Source organism: Gossypium arboreum, chromosome 11, assembly GCF_025698485.1.
Source record: "Gossypium arboreum isolate Shixiya-1 chromosome 11, ASM2569848v2, whole genome shotgun sequence".
NCBI classification, from domain to species: Eukaryota; Viridiplantae; Streptophyta; class Magnoliopsida; order Malvales; family Malvaceae; genus Gossypium; species Gossypium arboreum.
The window spans coordinates 75,089,627-75,098,003 of record NC_069080.1 but is presented as its reverse complement, the minus strand read 5'-3'; the positions used below and the strand labels follow the sequence as shown (position 1 = coordinate 75,098,003).

At 39.8% G+C, this 8,377-nt stretch overlaps 1 long non-coding RNA gene across 1 annotated transcript; it reads right to left on the bottom strand.

Annotated features, from left to right (window-relative positions):
• Nucleotides 1–4,903: 4,903 nt before the first annotated feature.
• On the bottom strand, nucleotides 4,904–5,737 carry LOC128284140 (uncharacterized). Its single transcript, XR_008274468.1, has 3 exons — nucleotides 5,651–5,737; nucleotides 5,194–5,224; nucleotides 4,904–4,924 (listed from the first exon to the last, which is right to left on the bottom strand). It is a non-coding gene; the product is annotated as an uncharacterized LOC128284140 (long non-coding RNA).
• Nucleotides 5,738–8,377: the final 2,640 nt, after the last annotated feature.

The window sequence follows — 8,377 nt, the reverse complement described above, 5'->3', positions numbered from 1 at the left end:
TGGGGGTGAAAGGCGGTGCTGAAATGCAACTTGGTGCCCAATGCTTCTTGTAATTTCTTCCAAAATCGCGAGGTGAACCTCGGATCTCTATCCGACACAATGTAAATCGGTACCGTGTAACCTCACAATCGAGAAACGTACAATTCAGCTAGTTTATCCAATGAAAATCCATACATACAGGATAAAGTGAGCCGACTTAGTCGATCTATCAATAATAACCCAAATTGCATCCTTCTTACTTGTTGACAACGGCGGTCCGGACACAAAGTCCATTGTGACTCGATCCCATTTCCACTCGGGTATCGTGATCGGTGAAGTAACCTCGAAGGCACTTGATGCTCCGCTTTCACTTGTTGACATATTAAACATCTTGCAACAAAGTCGGAGATGTCTCGTTTCATACCATGCCACCAAAACCGACGTTTCAACTCATTGTACATCTTCGTACTCCGGGTGGATTGCCATTCGGCTACAATGAGCTTCGTTCGAATTATCGAAATAAGTTCAATTCTTTGGAACACACAAACGACTTCGAACCTCAAACAATCGTCATCATCAATTTGACACTCCGATTCCTTGTTCGAACACACTCGGCCGTTTTGCATGCAACTCCTCATCAATTTTTCGAGCTTCACGAATTTGATGAGTCAACAATGGTTTGGCCTTTAATTCGGCTACTAACACATTGTCGGGTAGGATAGACAAGTGTACATTCATCGTCAGTAAAGCAAGCGGTGATTTCGGCTTAAGGCATCCGCAACCACATTAGCCTTTCCGGTGATAGTCAATGACCAGCTCATAATCCTTTAACACTCGAGCCAACGTCTTTGTCGCAGATTTAAGTCTCTTTGAGTCATCAAATATTTGAGACTTTTGTGATCCGAATACACATGGCACTTCTCACCAAATAAGTAATGTCGCCATATCTTTAAGGCGAATACGATGGCGACCAATTCGAGATCATGGGTCGGATAATTTTTCTCATGTGGCTTTAATTGTCTCGACGATAGGCCACAACTCGACCTTCTTGCATCAATACGCAACCTAACCCAAGTAGGGAGGCGTCACTATAGATGACAAACTCTTTGCCGATTCGGGCTGTACTAGTCTTGGAGCTTAGTCAAATGAGTTTTCAATTGGTCAAAACTTTTCCGACACTTTTCCGTCCATTCAAACTTGACATCTTTTCAAGCGGTTTCGTCATGGGTGTGGCTATCATCGAGAATCCTTTTACAAACCGTCGGTAGTAACCGCAAGTCCCAAAAAGCTCCGAACCTCAAGTAATATTTCTTGGAGGTTTCGATTAAGTATGGCTGAAATTTTGCTTGGTCGACTCGAATACCGATGCGATACCACGTGACCCAAGAAGCTAACCTCTCTTAACGAACTCACACTTGCTAAACTTAGCATATAACCGCTTATCCCGTAAAATTTGCAACACTAATCTCGGTGCTCGCATGTTCGGTCTCATCTCTTGAATAGACCAAGATGTCGTCGATGAACACAACTACGAACCGATCCAAATATGATCTGAAGATTCGATTCATCAAATCCATAAATACCGTAGGGCATTAGTGAGCCCAACGGCATCACTAAGAACTCGTAGTGACCATATCTCGCTCAAGGCGGTTTTGGGTATGTCCGAATCTCGGATTCAAGAATCGATAATAGCCCGATCTCAAATCTATTTTTGAGAACACCGAGGCTCCTTCAGTTGATCGAACAAATCATCGATACGTGGTAACGGATACTTGTTCTTTATTGTCACTTTATTAAGTCGACGATAGTCGATGCACAACCTCATGGTTCCGTCCTTCTTTTCACAAACAACACTGGTGCACCCCAAGGTGAAAAACTCAGGCGAGCAAAACCTCTATCCATCAACTCTTGCAACCGAGCTTTCAACTCCTTTAATTCCGTTGGTGCCATACGATATGGAGCTATCGAAATCGGTGTGGTCCTGTACAAGCTCAATGCCAAACTCTACCTCCGAACATGTGGCAAACCCGCAATTCTTGGGAAAAACGTCCGGTATTCACAAACCACCAAGCACAGATTTGGGTTCTATTCCTAACTCCTTATCATCAAGTATATACGCAAGGTATGCTTCACACCCTTTTCTTACATATTTCGGGCCAACATTGATGATATTACGGTGGCAACCCTTCAAGTTCGTAGACTCAACTCGGATCATCTCGTTGTTTGCATCTCAAATCAATAGTCTTGCTTTTGCAATTCACAACCGCATCATGCACGGTCAACCAATCCAACCCAAGAATAACATCAAATTCATCGAACGGCAAAAGCATCAAGTCCGCCGGAAAACAGTACCTCAATTACTAGGGGCATTTCTTACACACTTTGTCGACCAGCACATAACGACCCAAAGGATTTGACACCGAATTACGAACTCAAGAGACTCAATAGGTAAAGTCTTCTTTGGATGCTAAGGTTTCGCATATATAAGAATGAGTAGAACCGGGGTCAATCAAAGCAATCACATTAGTATCAAAGAGAGTGAAAGTACCAGTAATAACATCTGGCGAGGAGGCATCCTCGCGTGCGCAGATAGCATAAGTCCTAGCTGGAGCGCGAGCCTCGGATCTGGTCGCAGAGATCTCTAGATCCTCTCGACCACCACTAGCCTTGCCCGTATTTCCGGATGGTCTACCTCGGCGGTGGTAGTACCCGGTTTCCCACTCCGATCTACATTCTGCTCGGACAACCTCGGGCAATCTTTAATGAAGTGGTCAACTGATCCACACTTGTAACAGAGCGGTCACGGAATCTCTGACTTCCAAAATGCCATTTGCCACAAATCGGCACTCCGTCCTCTCTCGTCGATCATTCCCACCTCTGGCGATCAAGTGATTCGTGTGGTCACAGGGGTCGATCGCGATCTCGTCTAGAAAAGCCGAAGTGTCTCTAGATCGGCCTAAGCCATCTCTAAGTTTCTTTGATGATTGTTGGAAGGGCTTCCCGAATACCTCTTCTGAAACTCCCTTGCTCCCTTCACTTTCCTTTTCTCCATACTAAACTCCTCGGCTTTGCGCTCGCTCGACGAGAGTCACAAACTCTCGGATTTCCAAAATGCCAACATACAGCTTTATCTCATCATTCAGTCCATCTTGAGCGTTTACACATCACGACTTCAAGAAATGCATTCTCGCAGCGTCTGGCTAAGCCTCACGAATTTTCGTTCATAGTCGGAACCGACATGGAACCTTGTTTAAGTTCGAGAAATTCCTTTCGTTTTGGTCCATAAATCTCGGTGATATACTTTTTCCAAACTCGGTTTGGAAGAACTCCCAAGTTACTTGTTCGCATGGGCACAACAGAAGTCGAGTACTCCACCAATAGTAGGCGTAATCACGTAGCAAGGAGATGGTACACTTTAGGCATTCATCGGTGTACAAGATAGCTCATCGAGTGCGGATCGTGTTGTCCAACCAAAATTCGCTTGCTCGGCATCATCACTATCCGTAGCTTTAAATTCAGTAGCCCCATGTTTTGGATTCTATCAACTGGGGCTTATTCGACCTTATTTGGTCAATTACGGAGGCATTGTAGGTCGGGGAAATTTGTGTTTGTTGGGAATGGAGGTTGTGGAACAGTAGTATTAGTTCGAATGTATTGGTTGAACCAATCATTCATCACGCTATAAAAGGCTTGTCTAGCCTCGTCATTCGGATTACTAGCAACAGGTTGAGAGTCCGCCGGCGCTGTCCCTTGTGCGGGAGCAAGCGCCACACTCTCCACATCATCGCTATCGCTTCGGTTGGGATCGGGATCCATTACTATAAATAAACACAAGTTCAAACGTCAGAAATCACCACACTATCATATAATCACATAAAATGGCATGTATAGCTAGACCCAAACGCATTACGGTAGTCCTAGAATCGACTAAACCGTAGCTCTGATACCAATAAAATTGTAACACCCCGAACCCGAGACCGTCGCCGGAGTCGAACGCAAGGTGTTAACAGACTTCAACCCACTTATTGACAATTTTCAGACAAGCTGCCAATCTGAGTACTAGTCGCTCCAAAATTCATAACTTGAGTTTTACAACTCGAAAATCAGTTCCGTAAATTTTTCCTGAAACTAGACTCATATGTCCATCTACATATTTTTTCTAGAATTTTGGTCGATCCAATTAGTACAGTTTATTAGTTAAAGTCTCGCCTGTTGTAGGGATCGACTACACTGACCTTTGTGCGTTACGAATTGGATATCTCCCTGTACAGGGCTTCAATACTGATGCCGTTTGTTTCTATAGAAACTAGACTCAGAGAGGAATCTACACATATATGGAATGACTCCTAATTATCTCTGGTTAATTTACAATGATTTTCCAAAGTTGGAACAGGGGATCCAGAAACCGTTCTGGCCCTATTTCACAAGAACTTTAAAATCTGTTAACTTATAACTCATATGACCATTTCGTTTCTTCCATATGAAAGTAGATTCATCAAGGTACACTTACATAATTTATTTGCTATTTAATACCATTCCTACTATTTTTAGTGATTTTTCACATCCACGTCACTGCTGCTGTCAGCATCTGCCTTTAGTAGGCTTTACCTATTTCATACTTTCCATGATTCAATTGGCCCTTTTACATACATAGCACAAAGCGTGATCATGATTAACCATTCCAATGGCTAATCGTTTCAAAATAATTCCATACCTCATAAGGGTCAACATACAAACGATTATAGTTCTATGCTAAAAACGTATATAAGCCATTTTCGCATGGCTATCCAAGTTTACACAAACCGGAAGGTACATGACCTTCAACAAAGGATGGTCCTATACATGCCATTTCAAAGTTCAACCAAAATTTGTACCAAAATGGGGCTTCGATAGTGTGGATGACTTGACTTCTTTGATCCCGAATCCGATAGCTAACGAGCGAAACCTATAAAACAGAGAGCCAAAGCAACGGGTAAGCATTTTAATGCTTAGTAAGTCTCAAGCAATGAAATCAGCTTTGACTAAGGTATTTTATTCACATGGCTAATTAAACCACTTTACTAATTCACATTCCCATACTCATACTTATTTCACATCACCGACCCTTATGTTCATACACAAAAGAACAACTTAGCCCAAGGCCGGTAGCTCGTTATCAACTTAGCGCATACTTACTTGTAAGAATTCAATTAGTACAAGCACATACAAACATACCTCATTGCTGGAATTTTCACAAGTGTATAAGCTGAAATTTTCACAGCAAGATTGCTCACTTCGAATCACGTACTTTCGGATTTAACCGGATATAGCGACTCAGACGATTGCCTTGGTCATAACCCGGATTTGGTGACTTGCACAAAGGCCTTGGTCTTAGCCGGATATATCAACTCGCACGAATGCCTTGGTCTTAGCCCGGATATATCAACTCATACGAATGCCTTGGTCTTAGCCGGATATATCAACTCGCACGAATGCCTTGGTCTTAGCCGGATATATTTCCAATGTTCACTTACACATATATCAATATTCAAGACACGTCCATAGTTCATTTTCGTTACTAAAGCTCTAACACAAAATATTTATCAACCTTTACTATTTCGGCTCAATGGCCACACAAACAAGGAGCATAATTTTGATATAATTCAAGTAGGGTCATCACTCGAAGACTTACCTCGGATGTTGTCGAGCGATTTCGACGGCTATTCAACTACTTTTTCCTTCCCTTTATCGGATTTAGCTCCCCTTTGCTCTTGAGCTTAATCTTGATGCAAGTTTAGCCAACCTCTTCCTAATCCTCTTCCAAACCAAGTATGAAGCAAAACTCCTTCCTTATCCTTAGTATTTTCGGCCAACAAGAGAGTGAAAAGAGATGAACAAAATTTTTTTCTTTCTTTCTTTAGGACATTCGGCCAAGCTATGGAGGAAGATGGACACTTTTTTTTTTTTGTTTCTCATCTACTAACATTAATTGTTTATTCCATACCCCTTATTTTATTCTTTCCATCATAACCCATTTACCAAACATGTTTCATGACATGATTTTTGCCCATAAATCCTTGTCATGGCGGCCACTAGCTATGGGGGAATTTGACATGCAAGTCCATTGTTTTGCATGCATCCTTTAATTAGTCATCACACATTTCCCTCATACTTTCAAAGTTTATTACTAGGTCCTTTCTAGTGAAATTCACATCTATAATTCTAAATCAAAGCATAAAAAATATCACACATGAGTTAACACACATTATAGGCAATAAAATAAATATTAAATTATTTTTATGCCTTGGTTTTGTGGTCCCGAAACCACATTTCGACTAGGGTCGTTTTAAGGCTGTCACAAGAGTCCTTGCATGTCAATTGTACCATTAATGTTAATGGTGGACAATTATGGACATGTAGTTGGTGAATTTTAATGATTATAATAAGGGTAGTATGGTAAAATGCATATTAAAGTAAATTATATGAAAAAAATTAGAAATGATGCCATATTATGCATTTCCACCGAATATTGAAGAAAAAAAGAAAAGAAAAAAAGAGTTTTAGGGTTTCAGTACATTAGAAGCTTAATTCGGGTATGTTTTGCTTCGATTTGTGATGATTTCTATATTTTTGTGATAGTTGCTTAGTATATTATCAAGCCCATGTCTCAATTTCTGATTTTTTTGATGATTTTGAAAAGTGCCATGAATGGATTCATGAGTTTTGTGATGTTTTATGATGAATTAAGAAAGCTTGATGTTGGGTTTGAATGTTTTATTTTTGGATTTTCGATAAATTTGAGCAATTTGGGCTAAATTGTAAAAATGTTATTTTGAGGGACTAAAATGTGAAATAAATGAAATGTGTGGACTAGTATGAGTACTAGGAGAATTCGTATATGCAAATTATGTGTATTTTGTGAATTTGTGAAATAGGGACTAAGATGTCGAAATGTGAAAATGTGAGGGCCAATTGTAAAATGCCCTAAATATGTGTTTATGGATTGAATTGAATTATTTGGTGAATAAAAGGGTTAATTTTGAAAACATATATTTCAAGAAAGGAGGAATTCAGATTTAGATCGAGGAAAGTCGAAGGTTATCGAGTAGACAATTCAAATCGACAATTCCGAGTGCGAGGTAAATTCGTACGTGATAAGTGATGTTAAAGCTATGTTTTAATGCGATGGTAATGCATAAATTGTATAGATATTTGATTTTGATTTGAGCATAATGATATTCGACTATGCTTGACACTAAGTGTGAGGTTTAATATAGTTTTGGCTATATAAGGCACTAAGTGTGCGATACCAACTTAGCTTCGGCTAACTGAAATGGCACTAAGTGTTCGGAATCATTTTAGCTTTGGCTAACTGAAATGACACTAAGTGTACGGAACCATTTTAGCTTCGGCTAACCCTTACAACACTAAGTGTGCGGATGTTAAAGTATGAATAATTTATGGAAAGTCTTGAATCACTCAAGCAAGAGGTGAGAATGAAAGTGAATAAGTATGGGAAGATCCAGGTATGTGTGAGACCTTTGTGGTAGATGATATTATCTTGGTGAAGTTCATTGAATTTTTATGAACTTATGGATCGAATTGGTATAGATTTGATAGATGATTTGAGAATTTATATATATTTATGTGTTGATGTTTTATGTTTATATACTGTTGATAATTTTAGTACGAGCTTACTAAGCTTTTGAAAGCTTACTTTGTGTGTATGTTTGAATTGTTTTATAGATATCGAAGCTACCACAAGCTTGGGGACCGTCAAGGATCATCACCATACTATCGAACTCATTTTGGTACTTTTGAAAATGTAAATATTTTTAAGTATGACATGTATAGGCTAGAATGTCTATGTATTTAAGCTCTGATATGTATATATGTTAGGCCATGAGAGTTGGCTAGCAAATGGAATGTTTTGTGCTTAGTTTTGGTAAATGGTTTGTGATGCCAAATTGTGTATGCTTGTAATGGTTATATAACCTTGTATGTGGTGGTCATTTTGAAATATGCCAAGTTGAGGAAATGGTAAGCTTAAGCATGAGTTAGAAGGTGCTATAAGTGAGCTATGAAATGAGCATTTTGGCATGTTATTGTAATAAGAATTTTAATGTGTTTTGGTATGGATTTGAATAGGTTATTGAATGGTGATTATATAATGAAGCATGTGTTGAGCATGGAATTGGCTAAAAATTTTAGTATAAATGTTGTTTAATATTGCTTGTAGGAATGACCTAAAAAGGGGTGGCAAGTTGGCTTAAACCAAGCCTGCATTGTGCCACACGGTCAGGGAACATGGGCGTGCCTTGTGGCTGTGTATGCAAAGCAGTAACCTCTTAAGATCACACAGTTAAGACACATGTGCGTGTCATATGGCCGTGGGCTCAAGTCAGTAGCTAGCTAAGTA